The sequence below is a fragment of the Coptis chinensis genome, chromosome 3 (genome assembly GCF_015680905.1).
Source record: "Coptis chinensis isolate HL-2020 chromosome 3, ASM1568090v1, whole genome shotgun sequence".
Classification (NCBI taxonomy): domain Eukaryota; kingdom Viridiplantae; phylum Streptophyta; class Magnoliopsida; order Ranunculales; family Ranunculaceae; genus Coptis; species Coptis chinensis.
Window position 1 is genome coordinate 35,754,984 of NC_141458.1, and position 26,258 is coordinate 35,781,241.

General features: G+C 39.5%; 1 pseudogene; it reads left to right on the top strand.

Annotated features, from left to right (window-relative positions):
- The first annotated feature begins 13,238 nt into the window (after positions 1 to 13,238).
- Positions 13,239 to 14,065, top strand: LOC147509378 (uncharacterized; annotated as a pseudogene).
- Positions 14,066 to 26,258: the final 12,193 nt, after the last annotated feature.

Sequence of the window (26,258 nt, forward strand, 5' to 3'; positions counted from 1 at the left end):
CCAAACAAAGTGGTGCAGCAGTTTAAGGGAAATACAATAATGATGAACTTTTTCAAAGACAGACAAAAGTAATTAAAGGCCTTGTAAGTAACTTGTTTTCTTTACTGCGTTCAACAATGTTGCATGTTATATCCAAGAATGATAATAGGGTACCCATGATAATATATGGGTAACCAGTTTTTGACATTTGAAGTACTCATATAATCTTATAATGTTATAGAAGTTGTAATATGATATGGGTACCCTATTATATAGTCTTGAATTGGAATTGCAAATGTTGTTAGGACCCATGTTGTTATATGAAACACTGATAATGTGTTGTTATTGACCTGCATGTTGCAACATTTTTTCATATATGAGGCAATAATATGTTACGGTACCATGATTGAGATATTGTTAACCAATATATGTTAGCAACAATGTATCTTTTGTGGTTTACAAACAGTGAAGTGGGATCTTGCATGTTGTATCCCAGAATGATAATAGGGTACCCATGATAATATATAGGTAACCAGTTTTGACATTTGAAGTACTTATATAATCTTATAATGTTATAGAAGTTGTAATATAATATGGGTACCCTATTATATAGTCTTGAATTGGAATTGCAAATGTTGTTAGGACCCATGTTGTTATATGAAGCACTGATAATTAATGTGTTGTTATTGAATTGCATGTTGCAGCATTTTTTCATATATGAGGCAGTAATATGTTACAGTACCATGATTGAGATATTGTTAAATAATATATGTCAGCAACAATGTATCTGTTGTGGTTTACAAATAGTGAAGTGGGATCTTACTTATATTATTTGTTATGTGCTATGATTAATCTAAAATAGGTCAGTAAGGAGGTTAGGGTTGTTGGGGATATACTCCAGAGTGAAATAAGGACTAGCATGGAAACAATAATTCAAGAGATTGTTCATGGTGGGTTGAAAGGTGGTATGAAAAGTTCAGAGGTTGAGGTTGTGAAAGGGCCTAGAACAAGGGGTAGAAGTTTAGAGGTTGAGGTTATGAAAGGAGCTACAACTAGAAGCCCAAAGAAGCCAAGCAATGTAGGTGTTGATGCTATACTGAAAACACCAACAAGGTCTTCCCAGAAGAAAGTTCACTCAGAACCTAAGAAAAGGAGTTCATCTGCTTCTAAGAAAGTTATCTTTGAGGTTTTTCCTAGTTCCTCATATAAAAGAAAAAGAGCATTGGACAAGGATCAAAGCCTTAAAGTTCTGGGAGATACTTCAATACCTACTCAGTATGAAATAAAGAAAAGGAAAGTGGTCAAAGTTTGTGGTACCTGAGTTCAGCCATCTAGGGCAAGCAAAGATGAGGCTATAAAGGCTAGTGAGAGGCAAAACTTGAAGAAAAAAAATATCAAATCAGTGAGAGAACAAGGGAAAGGGAGATGAAGCTTAAGGCAGCAGAGACACCCAAACAAAGAAGAAAGTTAATCTAGGTTGAGTCAGATGAAGATGAAGATGTTACACAACAACAAAAAGGGCAAAATGATTCGGAGTCAGTTGCTGCAAGTGCTTTGCAAGAGATTAGTGAGGTCATACCCAAGGGGACATACCAAGAACATAGTGTGGAGCTGGAGGACGACCTGGTGGGGGGTATAAACTGCTATAGTACCTTATGCTGAATCTGCAATGCTTGATCATGTTCCCTTTTACTCTCCTTTGGCTTCTGCTTTAGTCCTTCCTCCTGGTGATCTTGATGGGGAAGCAGTCCTGAATAGAGAAATGGAAAAAATTAGTTTTGTTTCGCTATTGGCTGGAAGTGCAGAGCTCCCTAACATAACTGAATTGCCAGCCTTATCACCATCAGAAGGAGCAAGCATTGAACATGTTGTGGCATCTGTAGATGATGATCAGAACACTGTGGGTCAGCATGATGCTGGTGATTTGGAGGAACCTGATGTGGTACTCATTCACACTCAGATGGAGGAGGAAATGGATAAGAAAACTGAAGAGAGTGGCCGTAGAAGAAAGAGGAGGGGAAAAAAAACTGGGAAAAGAAAGTACTAGTTTATGGGAAGAGAAAATGGGAAAGGAATGTGACTCATTAATCAAGGTTGCTCTGTCATCAACCTTTTACAAGAAAACAACTACCAGGTGAGGTAAATGTTGTCAATTATTACTTGAAAAAGTTCAAGGGAAGAAGGGGAGCTCTCTAGATATGAGAGTTTTTGGAAAACGATCAAGGGTGCATAATTTTCATTCGTTACATGGAAGACAATGGGTGGATGGTGAGGTAATGAATCTACCATTAGTAATTAGCTCTACAACTATCAACAACTTGGCCATTGCAAAAAAACTACAAAAAAGTTAATTGTTACTAATTACTATATGATTCTTTTCTAGGTTTTCAGCTTATATGTCAAGCTATTGATAAGGTGGTATAAGCAGCACTGTAAGGAACATGCCATTCAAGAAGAGGAAGTGTATACTGTTGTGGAGGATGTTTACTTTGCTGTGAGTTATCTATACTTTAATATTAAGTTTCTGTTAAAGCTTACTCACAATTCTGACTTAAGTTTGATAAGCTTCATCATCACTTTGTGGATATAGAAATTCATCATAAGAGAGTATGGGATATTCAACAAAAAGCTACAAGAACCAAGTTTTCGAGCTGCAAGCCCAGAGGAGAGAGTGGGTAATGGTTTGTACCATACAAATGAAATTGTGAAAGAGTATTTGGACCCCTTTGAAGGAAGGATAAGAAATCAACCGCACCCAGTACAGGGTAAGGGAGTAATTGTACCTATTCAAGTTCATGGTAGTCACTGGATTGTTGATGTCTTTAATTTTAAAGTGATGAAAGTGTGCACCTATGATTCTCTTGGTGGAAACCAAATTTCTGATGAACAACTAGCTTTGGAGAGAATGATTCCTTATGTGCTCAGGTGTGTTGATCCAAGCTCCATTGTTGATATGAACACATCATGGGCTCATGAATTTGTTAGTGTCACATAACAACCAGATTCCAACAGTTGTGGGTTATATTGCCTTGCCTTTATTGATAGTTTTCTTGGAGGTGTTCATGAGAGGGTAAACCATATTGACATGCAACCATTTAGAATTCAGCTGAGGATTGGAATGGACATTATATCCTATGGATTAAACCCAGATGAAGTGGCTAAGAAGAGAAAAGAATTTGAAGAGAGGTTGACAGAAGGAAGTCTGCAAGCAGAGAACCAAGTGTCCAAGGATGTAGCAGCTACTGGGAAAGAGGCACTGAAGCAAGTTAACATTGGCATAGAGCTACAGAGTGAAGCAGATTCAGCTAGAATTGACAAAGAGCCCAAGGATACTGAAGCAGCTACTGAGAACCAAATGGACATTGACCAATGCCAACAGAGTCAAGTGAACAAGGATGTTGAAGCTGGAAGTGACCAAGTGAACAAGGATGCTGAAGCTGCTACTGAGAACCAAGTGAACAAGGATGTTGAACTTGCTATTGAGAACCAAGTAGAGACTGACCAATGCCAACAGAGTCAAGCAGATGCAGCTGGAAGTGACCAAGTGAGGACCAACTCAACATTGACCAAGATGAAGAGAGTCATGATGATGCAGCTGAAAGTCAGGTACAGCTGAAGGATGTAGAAAACAACAAAGGTAAGGATGCTGAAAATGGTGAAGATGGGTCTGCTAACCAGCAGGAGAACATAGCTGAAGATAAGAACTAGGGGACATCGAAATGCTATCTCATTTTTAGATGTTTGTTATTATTTTGGAACTTATGTGTCTCATTTTGCAGTGCTCCGTTTTGATAAACATAATATTTTGATGTCAGTGGTTTGTTTAGATAACGTCTCTCATTTTCAAGTTACAATCCTAAGTGTTTCAATTGTGGCGTTAATTTTATAGTATTTTTTTTATAGTATTTGTTTTTTTTACTACCTTACATATTGATAACTTCAATAGACAAAACACCTGCCACTTTAAAGACAACAAAATACCATTACATTGATTTCCAAATAAATTACATAGTCATTGAAAGGCCAAAGAAAATCCAAATAACATTACAAGCGTAGTTGCTGACAGTACTTCTATATATATGTCACTGCTGGTTGACTTAATTGAAGTCTTCGTTGGTAAATTCAGCCGGAACCCCTAGCTCAAAAGTCAATCCAAGCAGCATCATCTGTCGCATTAGGGCAGGTTGCTCTGTTGTGTCCAAGGGCACCACAACAGCTGCACCTTCTCCTTTTATTCGGCACACCCTCCCCTTTAGAACATTTCCTCTTCTTTTGGGGCCAGCTAGGTATTACCTCATCTGTGGGAAGATGAAGCATGATGTTGTAACTTCCCTAATGCCACTGTTCTTTGCCCTTCATCGGTGTCCAATTCTCTTGATAGGTATCCATCATCATTTCCTTTGAGTAGCATGGCAAGCAAAAGTCATATACACAGAACCGACCATCGTTAATGGCCTTCATTGCATGGCTGCAAGGAATACCAACTTGTTGAAAAAAACCACATGTACAACATTTATTTAGTAGGTCAACTATATCCGTGCGCCCTACACTGGTAACCGAGTATACCTACTCACTAGCCCTTATTGCAGTGAACGACTAACTAACATAACGAGAGGAAATGATTACATCCTCAGTTGATTTTGCCAGCTTTGTCTTAGCTTCGAAGCCATGACCCAATAGTCATAAAAATGCCTCATAATGTTCATTCAAATACCATTTAGCAGAGATGTAATTGGCATAGCTCACTCAGGCATAATCATCTTATTCCAAATCTCGATATGATTTGTCTAACAAATTCCATACCTTCTCATTTCAGCATAGGCAAATGACCACTATTCCTTAGGAATCTTTATTATTTTTGCGTAACCTTTACTATCACTACACCAAATGCGACACATGATTCTCTCAAAGACAGCTTTATCATAAGTTTCTATTGTGGACCTTAACTCTCCCTTTGGTGTCTTCTTTGCTGACATTGTTAGAGATATGTTGTACACAAAAGCAATGGTACGCATTTGAAAGGATTTTTGGCACTGCCTGGAGAATACTTGTATGCTTATCTGATAATAGAACAAACTTATCTGTAGGACCAACTACAACATCTCTGAGTTTTTGAAGTAATCAATCCCAATGTTCATTATTCTCTTTTGGGACTACACCAACTGCAATTGGAAAGCAATGACTATCTCCATCAACAAAAATAGCAATTAGGATGACAAACTTGTATCTACCCTTCATAAAAGTTCCATTGATCATAATTAACTGACGAAGGCACTTTCTATAGGCACGAACAATTACACCATAACTCAGAAACAAACGCTCAAACCTGGGCTCGCTTGTTGTTATTATATCAGTGTGGCGATCTGGATCAATTTTCTTCAGTTCTTTAAAATAAATTGGCAACATCTGGTATGATTGACTGAAGTTGCCCCTTATCTACATCGAAACAAAATACACCATCTCAGGTTACATATGCCTAACAGTTACTTATTTAGTGGCTGATAGTTACACGTCATTTAGCTTTCCTAACAGTTACACGCCATGATAGATACAAGTTAATCGAAAAGATGATACATGTTCTTCATAGCATACTATAAAGAATAATTCGGTGTACAACTAGATGTTCTTCATAGTATACCCTAAAAAAAAAAATTGTACTAAGACTTTACATATTGCTACTAGTTATCCTCATAGTTGCTGACAGTTACAATAGTACTCTGACATTTTCTAACACAATTTCTCTGGCCCTCCACGCAACCTTATATGTCGCATCGGTTAGTTGTGCCTGTTTCACCTCCAACTGAAGGTTCTTTGCAGTCAGTTCTTCATTGTCCTTAAGCTTGGACATAACAATTTCTGAAACTCACTTTGCGTCTACTTGTAAATTTTTTGAAACAGCCTTATCTTGTGCACAAGTGTGTGCATCTCTAAAAGTTATAACCACCCACATATCAGACCCAGTTGCAGGTTTTGCATACAAATGAAATGGACAGTTAGTTGTCTTATACTTGATTACCAACTTTTGGGAGGTAGTATTGCAATGACGTAAATCAAACATGTATGCAATTGCATAAGATTTCATGTCTTTCACAAGATCATCTCGAGTGGTGATAAAACATAAAAATGAATAGTTTACCTACGAAATGAACGATGAAACTCAAAACGTAAGTAAACTAAAACTATATTACGTGCCTAATTTTATCAAAGATTTCTACTCTCAATCCTATGAGATATAGTGGAGTAGAGTGATTCGTTCCACTCCTAGTCCTTCCCATCTTTGTGTTCTCTACATTATAAGTATTCTTAACTCTAAAGTCTAATGAGAGATTTGAAGTGGCAACTAGACTATCTTATGCAACTACCCACTGGGGTGCAACTAGTCGACTATTAGAACAACTATGAGAATGCTACGTTGATTCTATGATAAGGAGTTAGAGGGGGTTGATTTCACCTTAACTTCGACTTAATCCTATTAACGAATAATTAAGTAATCCAAATTGAATTACCAACAATATGGTTACTCCTAATCCCTAATTACACATGACATTCCTACCAATTCATAACTAGTATGTGAATGATTAAACCCATTCTCATGGTGAACTAATCGTTTCTAGAGTGGAAAGGAAATTATGACGACTCTACGATAATCGGAATCAAGCTTTCATCAAGGCTTCTCAACCCCTCAATGGAGGTTTAGCCGAGAATCATCACGGCTATCATTCCCAATGGAATTCAAACAAGACATGATATAAAGATTGAAACTTTGCTTGTTTAAACCTAATTCAAAACTACTAATGCAATAATTGAATTAAACTAATAATGACAATTAATTGAATCTACGAATTTAAATTAAACAATTAATGGAAATGAAACTAACTTATGGAGAACACTATTTTATTAATCTAATGAATAATAAAACAATGATTCAATACTAAATTAATAATCTAACTAATCTAAGTCTAGCTATCTACGTAATAAGGGAATTTAGATCTACACAATTATAAATGACAAGAATCGAAATTGACAAACTAGTTATTTTATTAATCAAACTAATTAAGAATAATAATTCTAAGAGTTTAATCTAAAACAAGAATTGAATTTAAAACTAAACTTAATTTTATTACATGAAAACTAGATCTATAATTATCTATAGTTTTAGGTCTAAATAGCTACCATTAACAAAGAGTCAAGCTCTTGTTTTTATACTTTCAGATCCAAAAATCGTGCATGGGCTTGGAGCCATGTTTTGGGCCAGAGAATCAGGCCCAAAACCCAATTCTTTCAGTCCAAAAAGGCCTCTTCAGCTGCAGTTGGCTTCAACAGACTTTTCGTCTACTTCTGATCCTCTTATTGGGTCAAGGCTTAGACCATTGGAAAGCTCTTTCCGAGCCGGTCGTTTTGACATAAGGTAGGCCCAATTCCGAGGTCTGAGTCCAAAGATCTGACCGGAAGTTCTCACGACTTTGTTTCATTTTACGCGCGTCGACTTTTCAGCTTTTGACCGGGCTTTAGAAAGGCTTTGTCTTCTTCAATCTTGGCCTTTAATCACAGAACTCCTTAGCAACCGACCTTTGCTCCTTTATCTCGCTAAAGTGGCACATTTCTACACATAATGGACTTTGAAGCCTGAAATGCATAAAAACACGTAATCAGTATTAACTCTTAATTATTACTCACATAATTGGTCTAAAAGTATGACCGTTACAGGGTTAAAACTACAGTTTTAGGCTCTTATCAAGTGGTGTAGTGCTGACCTACTTTAGGGGGTACAAACGTCAACCCCTCATTACAAGGATTTACAACCCCACTTTGGTTTGTAGGGGTTTTTGGACTATGAAAACCACACAAAGGATTATATCCTTGACGTAGGTCTTTAGAATTCAGATCTTTAGCACCAAAAACCCTAGCATCAACCATTCCCTCCAATTCGAAATCAATCTCACCTTCCCCATCGCCATCATTCACAACTGTCATAGGTGTGTCCCCCCACAAATACTCTTGCTTCGGTTCAGAGTCGACCATATATCACCATCATCACAATCGTATTCTTCAACTTGATCATCATCATCATATCATCTTCAACTACCACAACTTCACCCGCAACAACATCTTCATATTTATTTTGAAATTCAACATCCTCATTACTTCAATTTGAGAACTGCCGATTATGTTTTCTTGAGGAATGTCAGCTGTATCAACTAAATCATTTAGTATTTGAACTTCATCTTCATATTCATTTTGAAATTCAACCTCCTCATTACTTCGAGAACTGGCAATTATGTATTCTTTAGGAATGTCAGCTGTATCTCCATATGGATTTTTGCGAATCAAACTCTTCATAGTCTGGTTGATCAGCATATTCACCACCAGTGGGATCATCCTCTGCATTACAATAGGTCAACCATTAGTGCACGGACTATCAGGGACTGAAACTATAATTATCCCTTGTAATGTTTATACTGCTCACCTTCAATGACAATTGCAAGAGGTATCATTTCGTCTATTGATTTGCAACTACCAACTGCATTTGAGCTTCCCTTTGGGAACAAATCTAAAACGGTTACTAAATGTGAGTAATTTAACAGGGATATACCAGTAACTAACATATTTATAGGTGTACTACATGTTCGTTATCCCTCACTTGCCATGACCTTTTCGAACGTCTCCAAGCTGTGTGGGACATTTTCAACGCCATTTTCATTTTCCACATCTTGTAATTGACGAGTCGCAGTTGAAAGTTGTTCTAGCGGACTGTCTGGGGAACACAATGTTTATAACCGTCAACAACCAAACCATTTACTGGGACTAAGAATAACTAAAATAAAATTAGTAATTTACCTATTGGTTTGTTCACAAGTTTAAATTGATTGAAAGAATATTTCTTTTGAGTTAGAACTTTTTCTTTCAAAAAATTGTTTTCTTGGAGAATCAGTTATTGGAATTTCTTCATTGAGTTTCTTCTTCATACAATGTTCTCCACCACTTGATCCAGGACAAGCACTCTTTGGCAGAGAAGGTTTAAACGGCTTACTACAAACTTGTTTCTTCTTCGTATTAGGAATTCCATAACTTGATCTAGGACTTGCACTTCTAACCATTTTTTGTTTAAATAGCTTACTACCAACTAGTTTATTTTGCACTCTAAGTTGTCCACCACCTTTTCCAAGAGTAACACTATCTACTTTAAACAGCTCAGTACGAACTTTTTTGTTCTTAACAGTAGGTTGTCTAGGACTTGATCTTCTAATTTGTCCTGCTCCCATACCATATGGTGTGATGACGATTGCTTCATTGATAACCCAAACTTTCATTGCTTTCGTTGGAGTCTTCTTCTGCTTCTTAATCATGTTCAAGTAGTCGATTTCTTCATCGATTCTACAAGGGGACTTGCTCATCAAATACCTAACAGAAAAACCCAATCTCATGCGCGATAACATAGCTTCAACAAGACACATGAATCCTTCAAAGGGAGTATCCACATCAAACACTCTCAATTTCACCTCACCCCTAGATACTTCATCACACCATGCTGGTCAGATTTCATCTCGCCATCATAATAAATAAGCATATCGAATGAACCTGCAAAAATACAAAGTTAGCACAGTAAAAAGTATGAGCTTTTAATAAAACGACAATAAAGTTCTTTCATTTATTATTCTACATTTATGACATTGTATAAATACCATAACTATGACAACAAAATCAACATGGAAATGGTAAACAACCATGGAAACCTTATAAAAAAAAATACTCACACTTCTACGAAAAACCACAAAGAAGCAAACCGAAACATAAATCTACGTAGAAACAAACCAACACTAAAGACAACTAAACAAACATTAAAACTGACCATTATCGAGGTTTGAGTTGTTTTCATTAATCAAAATCCTTAGAAAAATCGTAAAGGAGAAGACAGAGTAGAGGAACAAAAAAGAAGAACCCAAAGAAAAAAGTGTAGCTTTGGAGCTTTGTAAAAACTTTTTGAGGTTGGCACAAAAAACGAGATAAATATTGTCTCATCTTTAAATTAACAACGAAAAAGTTGCTGATAGTAGATCCATAAGTTGCTAGTTCCTGATTCCCACAATAGCTATAGTCCGTTTTCATTTTTGCTGGGATTGAAATCCAACAGTCATTAATCACTAGTACGTATCGTTAAGAGAATCTAACGGATAAATATTACTGTGCATGTCAACATCAGAAGTACAAGAGGAGAGAGAGTGTGTTGTAGAGGAGAGAGAGTGTGGCAGGAGGAAAGAGAGTGTTGTAAGGAAGGGAAAAAAAGGTAAAAAACCTATTGAAAATGTCAAAATTAAAAGGCATGGCCGGTTTGAGCACAATATGCTTTTATCATGGCCGATTCAGGCAATTACCCCTTTTTTTTAGCACAATATGCTTTTATCATGGCCGATTCAGGCAATTACCCCTTTTTTTTATCAGCTGTAGCCTGCAGGGATTCCATCAGCTCTGTTTCGGCTTCTAGATATTTTTATCTTTCCCTATATATCTGTAAGTAAATATTACCTTGTAAGACACTTTCAGAATAATAGTTATATCTTCGGCTTTTAACCAGTACATGTTAATTAATCAACTGCATACTTGCATAGTTCGTTTACCAAAAGCGACAAACACCTAAAATGAACGTGTTTTTCTTGTACAGTATACAACTATAAACACAAGCAAGACCCTTATGCCATTAGCAGAGAACATCATCATAAGCCTAAGACCCCATGCACTCATGCAACATCCCTCCTGAGGGTAATAACAACCAACAAAAATACAAGAAACCAGAAAAACAACCTTCGTCAAAAGTAGGCTTAGCCCACCGCTTATGGTAACACATCACGATTTCTCCCTCACTCCATCTGACTTCCATCTAAGTTCCATTGGTATTTCACCTAATACCAAAAGTACCCTTTGGTTTGATGGGTAAAGTCAAATATAAACATTATTTTGGGGGGTTTAGACAAAATGAAATACTATTTTGGGAGGTTTAGACAAAATGTAATCTATATTTGGGAGGGGTACTTTTGGTATTAGGTGAAATACCAACGGAACTTGGATGGAAGTTAGATGGAGCAGGGGGAGAAATCGTGATGTTTACAAATGTGGGGGGTTTATTATAAAGTGGTGACAAAAATGAGGGGTTTGGACAAATTTCCTCTTTTTTTTTTCATGGAATGGCTAGAAATTTTGTTTGGGTTTGTTTTATTGTTAAGAAATTTTTGCTCTTTTTTATTCTTTTATGCTGGCGGGAATTTTTTTGGGTATCAAGTGACACATAGTGGTTTTGGTTTGTATCTCTATATGGGCCTATGGATTGCAAATGAGTTCATACAGTAAAGCCTGTGTGCATGCATGGGTATGTGTGTATAAAGATAAATACTAGCTAGTAGCAAGGGGTGTAAAAGAGGCCCTCAGCCCGGCCCGACTCATGGGCCGAAAAATTTAAACCCTCATACAATTTAAACCCTCATACAATTTAAACCCTCAAATTTAAACCCTCATACAATTTAAACCCTCACAATTTTCAAATTTAAAGGATAATTTGGGCCTAGATTTTTGAAAGCATGAGGGTGGCATGAGGGTGGCCCTCAGCCCGACCCTCACAAGTCCCGCATTAAGGCCCTCACAATTTTTCTATGTAATTTTATTTATATTTTGTTAAAAAATACGTAATTGTATAAATAGCAAAATTAGAAGTATGTTTTACATAAGTTAGTGTTTTGTATATGCTCCTCCAACGTTACATGAAAAATCTAGTTCAAAATAACAAATTGTTTTTTTGTCATGATATGAACCCGGGTCACTTCTCTATGTATAAGCAAGAATAAAATATAAATTAGAGTGATGTGATATGATCCTTGGTATATGGTAATAAAATTTTTAATCAACTTCAGCTAATCAAACACAAGTTATTCTACAACCAGCAACACCACATCATATTTTTGGTGTCATATATATATTTCTTATTGATTCATTGAATACATCGGCACATAAATCCTAAGAACGAAATTTTTGAAATTTATTATCTTACAAATTTTAGCCAAATTATTAATATAGTACATTAACCAAAGTCAAGATTGAGAAAACCTATTATTTAAACGTGATAATTAATTTATCGCGTATCAATTTAGCAAGATTATACTAAAAATAAAGAGTTTAAAAGAGTAATCAAACCCGGCCCTCTGGCCGACCCTCAATTCTCTAAAGAGACGGCTAAGGCGAGAGTTAGAGGTTCACAATTTTAGCATTGGCCCTCATAGGCCCGCCCCTCACTACATGAGAGGGCCGACCCTCAAGTCATATGAGCTGCCAGCCCGGCCCAGCCCGGCCCGTTTTACACCCCTACTAGTAGGCTAAAACCACAGGGCTGGCTACGAACACAAATCAAATGGTCAACAAAATTCATGAACATGTAAAGGATGCGATAGCATAAAACATTATTATTTCGTTTCATTCATATTTTCACAGGAAATTGTGTCTTCCACCCAAACAATGACCGAGGTTGACATGGATTGTGTAGTAGCCATATTCAGGGATGTATCACATAAGTACTGGGCCAAGAGATACGGCCCAGACCGTAGTGTGTATTGGGCCCAGACCAAACTATGCCCTAGGAGTAACCCTAAAAGAGGGAAGGAGGAAAGAGAAAAGGAGAGGAAAAAGGAGAATGGAATGGAGGGAGAGGGGGTGAAAGGTGAACTACACGGCGGCTTGGTCGAAGGGTGCGAGGGCAACCTAATTGGTGCAGCCGATCTAAAAGGAGGCGAGAATAATGAGTAAATGAGGAGGTCACGCGGTATTGTGGTGCAACAAATTCAATGGGGAGAACACAAAATGGATAAGTTTGATATTTCCTTATATAATATCGGCTCCATTCTACAAAGGGGTTAGGAGAACATTTTTCAAGTTCCCATCTTTTTGTAGTCGGGTTTTGTCTTTGTCTTTGTTTATATTGTATGGAATGAGAAGTCGGTTAGAGGGAGTTGGTTCAACAACATAACCAAAATACCCACTACACAAAAATCAAGTGAATGTTCTACTAAGAAAGACATAACTTTGAAAGTGATTTTGTTGAAAATGTTAGAAACTTATTAGATGGAGAAGGAAGCAAGTTTCTTGACTATTCAAAAAAGATAGTTCATTCTAAAAACATTTATTGATTTAGTGGGAGGCAGATAAGATAGATATATAGAAACCGCTATTTTAAGGAATCATAAAATGTGATATAATACCGGATTCTCGATTTTCGGACAATGGTGAGATGTTATTGCAAGAAGAATGAACCACTTGAAGCTAAAATGATTCTAGACCAAATGGTGGAAAATGGTTTCACTCCACATGTTGTGATATTTACTGATGTTATTAATTCATTGTGTGTAAGGGGAAGAGTGAAGATAGCTTTTGAGGTTTTGAGGTCATGAGTAAAACTGGGTGTGAACCCAATGTACACTTATAATGTTTGATGAAAGGTTTGTGTTATGTGGGTAAAGTTGAGGAAGCATTTAAGTTGTTTGAAGATGAAGAAATCTTTGAAGAAACCGGATATTTATACTTATTTGGTTATGGATGGTTTTTGTGGTTCGGACGAGGGGATGGAGTTCTTTGGAAGAATCAGCGGATGGCCTAAAGCCGAATGTTGTGTTTAATACCTTGTTTAATGGGTATAGGGAAGGGAGGTCAAACTCTTTGTTGAAGAGAATGAAGGAGAGAGATTGCCACCGATCATATTAGTTACAATCTTGTGTTACATGGACTATTGAAATGGGGAAAGTGTTGGCAGCTCTAAAGGTTTACAAGGAGATGGTGGAGATACAAGTAGATGAAAGGATAATGAATATTTAAGAGGAATTTGTAGGAGACCAGGGGGCAAATGAAGAGCTATTTGGAGATGTTGAGGAAGTGTTGGAAAGAATCAAGTCATCGGGATCTACTCTTTACCCACAAACTATGGCTTGTAATCAAACTTTGTCCACCGGTGGAGAAAGCGTTATCTAGTTTACACGAAATGATGAGAATTGGTAACCCTCCGGGGTTGAATACGTTTAATGTTGTTATTCTTTGCGTTGAAGGACACGCTTAATTGCGGTCCTTATGAGTGAAGTAGGTGAACTTCCTAGCGAGAACTTCATATTAATGATTGAATTCAATAGGCAGGGGACGGCTTTTAGATCTTCGGTAAACTATATGCAAACAATCAAAGCGAGGTGTGAGTCCTTGTTGGCAACCTAGAAAACTATGTAACTTGGAGGATGTTTTAAAGTAAGACCATAGAGTACTAAGAGTAGGAAAAGAATTGATGACTCACGAGATCTGAATGTGTGGGCTTGTTGACTTGTAACATGTAATTAATTTTTGTACATTGTGATCATTTTAAGTTTGATTCTTCAACTACGCTAAGACAAGCTCAAGATCTCAAGGTTTCTTGGAACATGAGTGATGTTAGTGGTATGTCTGAAAAAGAAGAATACAAAGGACCATTCTCCTTTGAAGTTGCCTTTGAACCTGAGGCGGCCTTTGAACCCGAGTTACCTTTAATTGCTATAGTTAAGCTCATTGAACCCGAGGCGGCCTTTGAAGATAAACGTCCGGAATCGCAAAACAACTTTGATTTGAATGTTTCGTTTTCCCTGAATCAAGTAATTCCCATTGAATACACTAGAGATGACATTGAGTGCGAGTTCGGAGTAATGATTTTTCGAGTTGACGATGATGTAGTTTCTCATGGAAATGAGAGCGGTGGTTAGGTGAGATCAACTGGGCAGCGGTGACTTCAAAGACGGGTGGTTTAGACCAATCGAGAGAACTACATTGTAGAGTCTTAGACGAGGGCATTTTCGGATGTCAAGTACTAATGAAGATACCTAAGTCTTTTGTTGGATGGATGTTGCCATTGTATCGGTCCAGTGGATAAGGGGTTTGGATGGAAATGCAAAAATGAAGATAATTCTGGAATGTGAGGGCACATAGAACAAAAATCTGAATGAAGTTTTTTGGCGTGGTGGAGACGATGCATTACAAAAGTTGTTGTTGGGTTGGGGGACTGCCTTTCACGTGACTTTGAGTCTTGCCTTTGCTATGTCCGAAGTTCTAGAGGTGCCTGTTAACTTGAGAAAGGATGCCTCTTTAGAGCTCCCCGCCTTGTTAACACCGGGACGTAAGACCAAATTTCCAAAGTTGGTGATCCTTTAGAGGAGAGAAATGTGATGAAACAATATCCGCGGGGAAGGAGGGAGGAATTGTGGCCGAGGATGAGAATGCAGGGGACTACACCTCTTACACAAGTTGCAGTTCACAAGTAGCCAGGGAGGTGGGATGAGCCTTTCCGAGAGATGCTTATTCAATAGCTTATTGGGATGAGCCCTCCGCTGGAAGATGCTAGAGATACATGGGGTAATGGGGAGCCCTAGGGGGCGCATTAACCCGCTGGAGGGATGAGCCCTCCGCCGGATCGAGACGCTAGAGATACATGGGGCAATGAGAGAGTGACCTCGAGGACCCTGGGATGAACCCATTAGAGATGTTAGAGATACATGGGGCAATGAGAGAGAGCCCAACCGGCGACATCCCGGTCGTTGGGGAATGGGATGAGCCTCCATGGTCGGAGATGCTAGAGATACATGGGGTAATGGGAAGCCCTTTATGGATGGGATGAACTCAGCTAGAGATACATGGGGCAATGAGAGAGCCCTATAACCGGTCCTGGGATTCTAAGATGTTAGAGATACATGGGGCAATGACTAGCCCCAACCGCCTATTTGGGATGGGATGAGCCCTCCGCTTCGAGATTAGAGATACATGGGGTAATGGGAGAGCCCTAACCCACAACCGGTCGAGACCGGAGTGGGATGAGCCCTCCGCCGGATCGAGACGCTAGAGATACATGGGGCAAGGAGAAAACATTAACCGGTCGAGACTACTGGAGTGGGATGAGCCCCTCCTCCGTATTAGAGATGTTAGAGATACATGGGGCAATGAGAGAGCCTTAACCGGCTAAAACCCGGTCGAGCTCAAGGAGTGGGATGAGCCCCTTCACGGACGAAAGGCAAAAGCAGGTCAAAGAAGTAGCCTTAGAACTGGTTGAAATGGTCGGAGTTACAAGAGATAAGACATGAGATCGGAATCAAACATCCTCATTTCGCAAAGGCAATGGGGTGATGAGTCTTCCGCGAGCGGAGTTCAAACTGCAATTGGAAGGGGACGAGTCCCTTTTGGCGGACGGGATATTGAGGTCCATGAGTAAAAAGGGATGAGCCCTTTCGGATACAATATTGAAGTTTTTGAAAGGGTCTCGTGCACATAGTAGTAAGTTATGTGGAGGAGAGTTTATGGCGGGACAAACATTGGGTTTGAATTTTGTTTGGATCGGGTGGAGACACTTGTGTGGCATGAGAATGGAGTTTGAAGAGTGAGAGTGAAGGGATTGGATACGCTTAATGAGTTCTATGAATGAGAACCGATAAAAGTGAGACAAGACATACGGTCTAGTAGCCGAAGAACTGGATATGAGATGTCCCGAGGAGAAGAAAATCCGCAGGACAATGTGGATATCTAGAGGTCGAGAAAGAGACAAGGAATGAGGACTTCGGGTCGTCGTCATCGCCGCCATCGAACCCGGAGAAGGGGCAATCAGAGTAGCCATATTCAGGGATGTATCACATAAATAAGTATCCAAAGATACGGCCCGGAATTGTATTGGGCCCGCACCAAACTATGCCCTAGGAGTAACCCTAAAAGAGGGAAGGAGGAAAGAGAAAAGGAGAGGAAAAAGGAAATTATATGAGAGGTGAACTTTGATCCTCGAATTTAACGTGAGGGCAACCTAATTGGTGCAGCCGATCTAAAAGAGAGCGAGAGTACGAGTAAATGAGGAGGTCGCGGTATTGTGGTGCAACAGATTGTATTGTAAAATTTTGAATTTCTGGATGCTCAATATCTAGTCTTCATTCTAAAAAAATGCTCATGAATTCTCATATAGAACAATGTTATATATCATTTCCATTTTCATTTAATCCTCTGATCAATGGAATTAAATCATTTCTCAAATCAGATGTTACATTTATAATTGTTAATGTATATGAAAAGAATCATGTGTAAATGTGTAATACATGCATGCTCTAGTTGACTATCAATGGATATGATTCATGAAGTCATGGCATTGTCTACACTTCTTGTTTATATAATTTCAAAACAAACATTTAGTTTCAATAAAAAAAAAAAAAACATCAACAACAAACAAACATTTAGTCCAGTGGTTACTGGTTAAGTGGCCACTATGCCTTTGCCCAATTACATTTATTACGTCGATACGGTCTACAAATGCTTGAAGTCGGAATTATTTGAAGCAGTCAAGCTACATTCAATTCCCCACGTAATAGAGCAAATGATCACCCCTCTTCGGTTCGCTTTAAGAGTTCAGATACACTCCTAACTCGTTACTGTAAATGTTAAGGCGAGCTTGAGGCCTTGAGGGTCGAGAAATGTACTCTATCATTTTGTTGATACGGGTGGTTTTGGTGTTGCGCACTTGTAATGGTCTAATGTTCAAGGTATAGAGAATGGAAATTTTATAATTATATTAAACAGTTCTGAGGTACCAATTGTGAAATCAACTTTGCCATGCTTAAACTTCAAAAAGGGTTTAATTGGAAAGTAAACTCAGGATGTCCTTAGATTCTCATTTAACAAGTTAACTTGCTGCATTTGTAGTTTTCTCCAAGCAAAAAATGGTTCGAAATAAAACTCTGACCTACTTAAAATGTAAAATCCGCCAGAGAAATCGATGAAATTGGTACTCAGGGAGCTTCTGATTCCATTTACAAGGCTTAAAGTCTTAAAGAGTTGAGGGCATAAGGGGTTCCCAACCTCAGTGCAAGTGACCTTCTTTATCCTCCCTAGTTATAGTTTTTGTTGGGAAATAACGATACCAATCGATCCCCACTACACAGATAACTTGTAATATGAACTCAACTACAATTCCAAACTTATTCTAAATATTTACTACAACCAACCTAATATGCCCAACTCTCTAAACAACAAATAATAATGCAAAGAAGTAAAAGCATACTACAACACAAAGATATACCATGGTTTGGCCAATGGTGTCTACTTCTACAAAAGCTAATCCTTTTATAAAATGGAAAGGAAAATTACAATCACTCCATTCAGTCTCTCACCTTACTAGATCAATCCTATCTATTTACAGGCTTTTTGTCTCTGCAAAGGTTATCTCTCTCAATCTTGATTTCTCTTAAAATTGGGTTTCTTTCTCTCTCTCTTGTGTTGCTTAGTTCGTCCTTTAGGTTATGCTGCAAACTCGCGGTTCTCAGAAATAGAAATTACGACGAAAAAACTAGACTTGGAAGGCGGAGCCCTCGATAGATGGTCATTTCAAAAAAAAAAAAAAAATTTCAGAAAAAAAAAAAAAAGAGACTTGTCTCGAAAAAAGCTGAGAAAAAAAATTATATTATTTTTCTCCAAGGCTCCTTGGGTAAGACTAGTTTCGAGCGTTCGCTTGCTCAAACTTCTTTTTCGCAAACATCACCGGATTCTCTCCTTCTTCCTCATGTGAGGGATAACTCCAACAATCTCCCCTCCCGAACAGTGATGGGGGATACCTCCATGCAATTTCCAAATCAACAAGAGGAGTGTACTACTATTCTGGCAGTAGCACAACAAACATCAAACATCAAACTTACCTTTCGATAAGACTTTGGTTATCATATCCAACCCGTTCTTGTCGGTATGGATCTTCTCAATGCACAAATGCTTGTCTTCGAGTACTTCTCTAATCCAATGATAACGCACATGTATATGTTTAAATCTAGAATGAAAATTCGGATTCTTGCTCAAATGGATGACGCTCTGACTGTCACATAGAACTACAAACTATTTCTGCTTTAGCCCTAGTTCATCGAAGAATCTCTTCATCCATAACATCTCTTTGCAACACTCAGTGGCTGCAATATACTCGGCTTCTGTAGTGGAGAGAACAACACACTTTTGCAACTTAGATTGCCAAGAATCTGCTCCCCCTACAAAAGTAACTAGATAATCGGAGGTGGACTTCATCGAGTCAACATCACCTGCCATGTCTGCATTAGTGTAGCCTTCAAGTAAGGGCTTACTCCCACCGAAACACAAACACGATTTGGAAGTGCCTTTGAGATATCTCAATATCCACTTAACACCTTCCCAATGCTCCTTACCCGGATTTGACAGAAATCGGATTACAACACCAACGGCAAAAGCAATATCCGGTCTTATACACACCATTGTATACATCAAATGCAGATGCATAAAAAGAATCTTTTTTCCATCGACTCTGATTTCATGTTCACCCTTTGGACACATCTCTTTGGTCATGCGGAACTGGTCCCCATCTAGAAATTTCTGAACAAACACACAATGATCAGAAGCAGAGTTCTTGTATCATTGCTTCACCATAAAGGAATCAAACTTTATGTACCATTGTCTCGGTGCTACTTCAACCCATACAAGCTCTTGATCAGTTTGCATACTAGGTGCTCCTTGCCTTTGACCTCAAACCCCTATGGTTGGTCTATGTAGACATCTTCTTCAAGATTTCCATGAAGAAAAGCTGTCTTAACATCTAGCTGCTCAACCTCTAGGTTCATACTTGTGGTCAGACCCAATACCACCCTGATAGAAGTCATCTTAACTACAGGAGAGAAAATTTCATCAAAGTCAATACCTTTCCTTTGACCGAATCCCTGCATAACAAGGCGAGCTTAGTGCCTTGGGTGTGGATTATTCTCATCATGCTTGACTTTGTAGATCCACTTATTCTTGAGAATTTTTCTTCCTTTCAGTTTCTCAACTAACTCATAAGTGTGATTCTTATGCAAAGAATTCATCTCATCATGCATGGCCTTCAACCACTCTCTTTGTTTGTACCTTCAAGAGCCTCTTGATAGTACATATGTTCTCCACCATCAGATAGTAAAACATACGTATGTGGTGGATACCTGGTTGAAGTTTTTCTCTCTGTGTCTGACCTCCTTACCCCATCTGCTTGTGGCTCAAGAGGATGCACTTCTGCTTGCTCAGGTGGTGGTTCATGCACTTCATCTGCATCTTATATATCAATAGGTTATATCCCATCATGAGCAATAAGATCATCATGAGCTTCAAACCCATGGTTCTCTGCATTCTCAATGCCTTCTGCACGTTCCATAGTAGGAACTTGGTGAAAACTTGTAGCTTCTCACCCTCCTCAAAATCTGCTATGGTTTGGTCTTCCAAGAACACAACATCTCGACTTCGGATTACCTTCTTGTTAATCGGATCATAGAGTTTGTAGCCAAACTTCTAATCCCCATAACCCAGAAAAATGCACTGCTTGGCTTTATCATTAAGCTTGGATCTTTCATCCTTGGGAATATGAACAAATGCCCTACACCCAAATACCCTCAAGTATCTATAATCAACATCTCTGCCTGACCATACTTTCTCTGGAAAATCACTATTCATAGGCTTTGACGGTGATGGGTTAATGACATGCACGGCTGTACGTATTGCTTCTACCCAGTAACTTCTATGTAACTTAGAGTGAGACATCATGCATCTCATATGTAGGGGGATTTCCCATCACTGAACAGATGACACGTGTATGGGAAATAACCTAAGACTATAGATGTCCAGAATGAGGCGAGGACTATCGGATCAGTTCTGTGAGTAAGTAATCTCGTGCGTACCACGAGTGTTTAGTGGACATGTGCCAGGCACATGGCTAACCGCCTTCCAACATAACAGTTACCCAGTTGTTAGGAACTGAAATAGACAATTCCTGAACAAAAGGGAACTGAAGATGGCGATCTTTGATGATAAGGAAGGAATCGTGAAGACATATCTTAAGAGTTTCCTTTTAGATATAATCTTCCCATACACGATGGGCCATTATGATCAGCAAAAAAACTTACCACTCAAAAGATATGGTCTAGATTCAGACTTCCATAAGAAGAGGAATCCTATTAGGAAGGTAGAGTCCAAAAATGGAAGGGAACTCACAGGCGGTGAAGATAGCCCTAACCTTAGGACCCTCAAAGCTCTTCCTATATAAACCAGAGGGATATCACTCTTAGGAACTTCGCAAGATAGGGTTTGATTCTTCATAATAAACAAGGAGATACGTAGGCAGCCATCAGACGGTTCAACCCTGAACTCACAATCATCTCATCCCATCTCCATTCATTCAAAGGTTCCAAGATCACAAGGCACAGAGGAAGATTAGGGAAAACTCGAAAAATCCACTACATCTAGTGGTGGCATCTGTGGGGACGAAAATAGGTAAATATTCGTTTCAGTCGATTGATTTAACCTAAAAACTCTTACTATTATGATGGCAGGAGCAAAGAAAACAAAGGGTGACGCTACCACACACAACATCAATGTGAGAGAAGAAGAGCATGAGACACTTGAAGGAGGGGACAACGCTGGTTACCACGACGCGAACAACCCCCTCTAGAGACCCATGACTAACACCGATGCACAAGCAATTCTTGGTGCATGCCCCAAGAATAACACTCAAGAAGAGCGTCAAGATGGTGAGAATGTTGTCATCACCAACCCAGAGTCTGTTTAGGCAAGCCAGGCAGTACAGGCTTTAGAACAGCAAAGGAGAAATCTTGAACGAGAAGTACAACTGCTGAGACATTTGTATCAATCTGACACAGGGAAGGAGCCGCTCATCGATCTTGATGATGACGACCTTCAGTCGTGCAAAGAACCCAAGGCGTGGGGTCCAGCTCGATGCGAGACATTTGAGTCGGAATACAGCAACTCAGATGAGGACTCGGATACAATATCCGAACCAGAGTCAGCCGACCAGGATCGCGATGTTGACCCTCGACACAGAAAAAGAGCTCAGACCAATAAGTATTCTACCAAAGAAGCTGCATGGGAAACTGAGAAGAACGAATGACCTGATCCGTCAGATGTATCAGATGATAGGCAAGGGGAGAAAAATGCAAGACTCCCTTGTTCAATCCGCCATAATGGGGGCAGATAGATCTCCTTTCGCATCACGAGTGATGAGGAAACCATATCCCCGTGGTTACAGGGAAGACATGGTCAAAACTTCAACATGCTTCAGTGTGATCGATGCCAGGTTGTCCTACACCGCCATTCTAGGATGCCATTGGATTCACAAGATCCAAGCTATTCCATCAACCCTACACCAGGTCCTGCGATTTCCCGGTCCCAGAGGCATCATGGAGCTCAGAAGCAACCAACTGGAAGCTCACCGATACAATCAGGTCAGCACAACGACCTCACCCAAGCCTCAGGTCGTTGAAGCCAAAGACGTCCCAAAGAGGCAAGATCCTCAAACATCCAACCCTCTAGCAACTACATCAGACAAGCTCAAAAGAAAACAAGCTCAAATAGAACCAGGAGAAAAAGTCAATTTGGGCACAATTGATGACCTAAAATTTGTCTATGTAGGGGTGATTTAGACCCCAAGCTCAAGGAGAAACTTGTCAAATTTCTATCTCTCAATAAAGATGTTTTTGCTTGGTCGTATATCGATATGCTAGGAATCGACCCCAGGTCGCTACAAGTTAAATGTAAATCCAACTGTCAAGCCTATCAAACAACGACCTAGGAAATTAGCACTCAAGTTTCAAAAGGCCATCAACGAAGAGATAGAAAAGCTCAAAAATGTTGGATTCATCAGAGAAGTTGAGTACCCGACCTGGCTAGCCAACATAGTAGCCATTCCAAAGAAGAATGGTCAGGTACGACTTTGCATAGACTTCACCAACGTCAACAAGCACTGCCCAAAGGACAACTTCCCCCTACTAAGGATCGACATACTGGTAGATCAAACTTGCGGCCACGAGCTTTTGTCATTTATGGACACATACAGTGGGTACAACCAAATACCGCTTGTAGAAGAAGATCAGGAAAAGACGTCCTTCATAACCGAGCAAGGTACATTCTGCTACAACGTCCTACCATTCGGCTTTGAAGAACATAGGTGCAACCTACCAAAGACTGGTCACCAAAATGTTCAAAGACTTGCTAGGAGACACTATGGAAGTCTACATAGACAACATGGTGGTCAAAACCGAAAAGGCGGGTCGATCACATTTCCCACCTACAAGAAGCCTTTGAACGACTTTGCCAAAACAAGATGAAGCTCAACCCTAGCCAAATGTGTATTCGGAGTAGCATTAGGAAAATTCTTAGGTTACCTCGTTTCACAAAGATGCATTGAAGCAAACCTAGAATAGATACGATCTCTCCTTGAAATGCTAGAACCAACTACAAAGCAACAAATCCACAAGTTATCTGGCATGGTTTCAGCCCTCAACAGGTTCATCTCAAGAGCATCTGACAAGTGCATACCATTCCTGCAATACAATTCCGAGCCCCAAGATACAAAGTAATCAACAAACGATTATTCCGCAAATCTGTAGGAGGGACCCACCTAAGGTGCATAACTCCAAGCGAAGGCCAACTCATTTTTTATGAAATCCATAAAGGTGAATGCGGCAACCATGCAGGCGCACGATCTCTGGCACTTAAAACAATAGCCCAAGGATATTATTGGCTAGGCACGCATATAAAGGCAAAAAGGTACATTCTTAAATGCCTCCAATGTCAAACATTTGGTCACAACCACCTAAGTCCAGCTATGGAATTGATCAACATAGCCAGCCCATGGCCTTTCCACATGTGGGGGCTAGACATCATGGGACCGTTCATCCCACAAAAGAAAATAGGTCTCAAATACGTTCTAGCAGCCACATATTAGTTCACCAAATGGGTTGAAGCAATTCCACTAGTCCAAGTCAAGGAAGTCAATGTCATCAACTTCATATGGACCAATATCATCACAAGATTTGGTCTACCTCCACACCTTTGTCATGGACAACGGAACCTAATTTGCGGGAACACAAGTCAAAGATTTTCTACAAAAATGGCGCATCACTCAAGCATTTTCTACAACTAGATATGCACAAAGTAATGGCCAAGCAGAGACCACCAACAAGGCAATCAAAGAAAACCTCCAAAAGAAGTTGGAAAGCAAGAAAAACCAATGGCCAGAGCAGCTCTAGAATATTCTATGGGCATACAGAACAACAGCCAGAGTTAGCACCAATGAATCTCCATTCACACTTTGCTTCGGAGCAGAAGCAGTAATATTATCACAACTCACACTCACAACCACACGTTCTGACATCGTCGAGTCAGGAGACAATGACACTATCTTGGCAAAAAGAAGTTGATCTCCTAGAGGAACATAGAGAAACAGCTGCGATATCCCTAGCTCGGTACCACCAAACAATCCAACGATTTTACAACAAGATGGTCGTCCCAAGATCTTTTCAAGCTGGGGACCTCAAAAATACACTAGCTCCAGCCAAACTCGACCCAACATGGGAAGGCCCCTATATTGTTGACAAAGTCGTTGAAAATAGCGCATACTGGATCAAAACTCAGCTCGGTGATATGCTTCCCTGACCTTGGAATACAACTCTCCTTAAGCGATTTTATCAATAAGTTTTTCTTTTTCGCTCTCCAAATACATTAGTCGATATAAATAAAGTTTCATCAACATTTCAAGTACTGATGTCATTTTTGCATTACATGAGTACAATGCATCTCATTGCGTGCAACCCGACCTACGTCATCACAATGTCAAGTCGTACATGAAAGGCGGAGTCTACAATGACTCAACTACAACCACACAATGGTTAAATTTCAATTAATTCAAACAAGGTCCCCCAAAAGGACCCTAAATCAACTTAACACCAACTCCAGGGTTAAGTATGATTCAACTGTAATTGCCACTCAAAGGCCAATTATCAGACAAATACAATCTAGGGGACCCCTAAAGGGACCCCACGTCAACTTACGACCTCACAAAAAGCTTAAGTTAGACTCAAATATAATGGCTACTCAAAGGTTAATTATATCAATCAAAAGTTCCCCCAAAAGGAACGAATCAGGGCGTACACCTAGGGACAAGACGAAGCCTAGGTACCAACTACGCAAATATATCAGGTCGTACGCAAACACTTTATGACCTGTAACAATCAGACAACCTAGCAAAGTCAAGCAGTTCATCAGTACGACTACGATGCAACACAGGTCACCAAACAACAAATCAAAAACAACAAAGCAATCATAGGCATGCTTCAAGCAAATTCCAACAAGTAATTTAAGTATTGCTACTTACATACAAATTTCGGTCAGATACATGAGGCCCCCAAGTTATCCCAGGAAAATGACCTCAGTATCCCCATCATAAGAATATAAAGTATATCAGTACCAGTATCAACTTTGACAGAAAGAGAATATTGTTCAAACACTTTACCTACATCACAAACAACAATCAAACCAGAAGAAGCTCAAACAACACATGATACTTGATCAACATTCAAAGGATCCAACTCACATCCCTCTTCACCTACCGGGCCACTAACTGGATCAACAACAACTTCATGAACATCCATAGAAACAACAACGAGAGGCACAACTGGAGGGGCAGCTGGAACAACACCTAGGTCGGTCGGCAGGTCAGATCGTCCACTAGCATCTACACCAGTACCTGCAGCAGACACTGTTGCAGCCCCACTTTTAGTTGACATCTTGAGACGCTCACTTATCTAGTACCTTCACGTAGTCATCTACCATAACGTAAACGTCGACACTCTCCACCATGTCCATCAAGTCGTTATACTCAGTTTCAGCTCGTTCAACAACGAACCGCAACTTCTTGCACTCGGCAACCCATTGCTAAACCTCTAGCTTTGCAGAGTCAAGAGAGGGTTGTAAAAGAGCCACTTTCCCACCCAACTCTTGCACTTAAGCCCTCAGCCCTGCAACCTCAGCCCTCTCCAATTGCTACTCGGCCACCATCCTGCTGCAAGTTTGCCTGCTGGCATCCAGCTCCTTCTTGTAATGATTAGAAATAGCAGCCATCTCCTTCATCTTCCTGTACATTGCCAGAACCTAACAAACAAGAGAACAAATATAGATATCAGATTGGATCAAAATCGGCAAAGCCTAAAAGAAGCAAGCTCAGAACGGAAGAACACTCACATAGCACAAAGACCGATCCATCTCCAGCAAGTTAACTTCCAGACTCTTATTATCCAGCTTGCGCCTATCCCCATCAAGCATAATACTCTCTAGCAACGCCCCACCAACCAACTTGGACTTAAAGCTACAATCACCATTCTCCACAAACTTTTTCAGCCAACTAACAGGGTCTTCATACATAACCAGCCTGTCTAGAACAATAC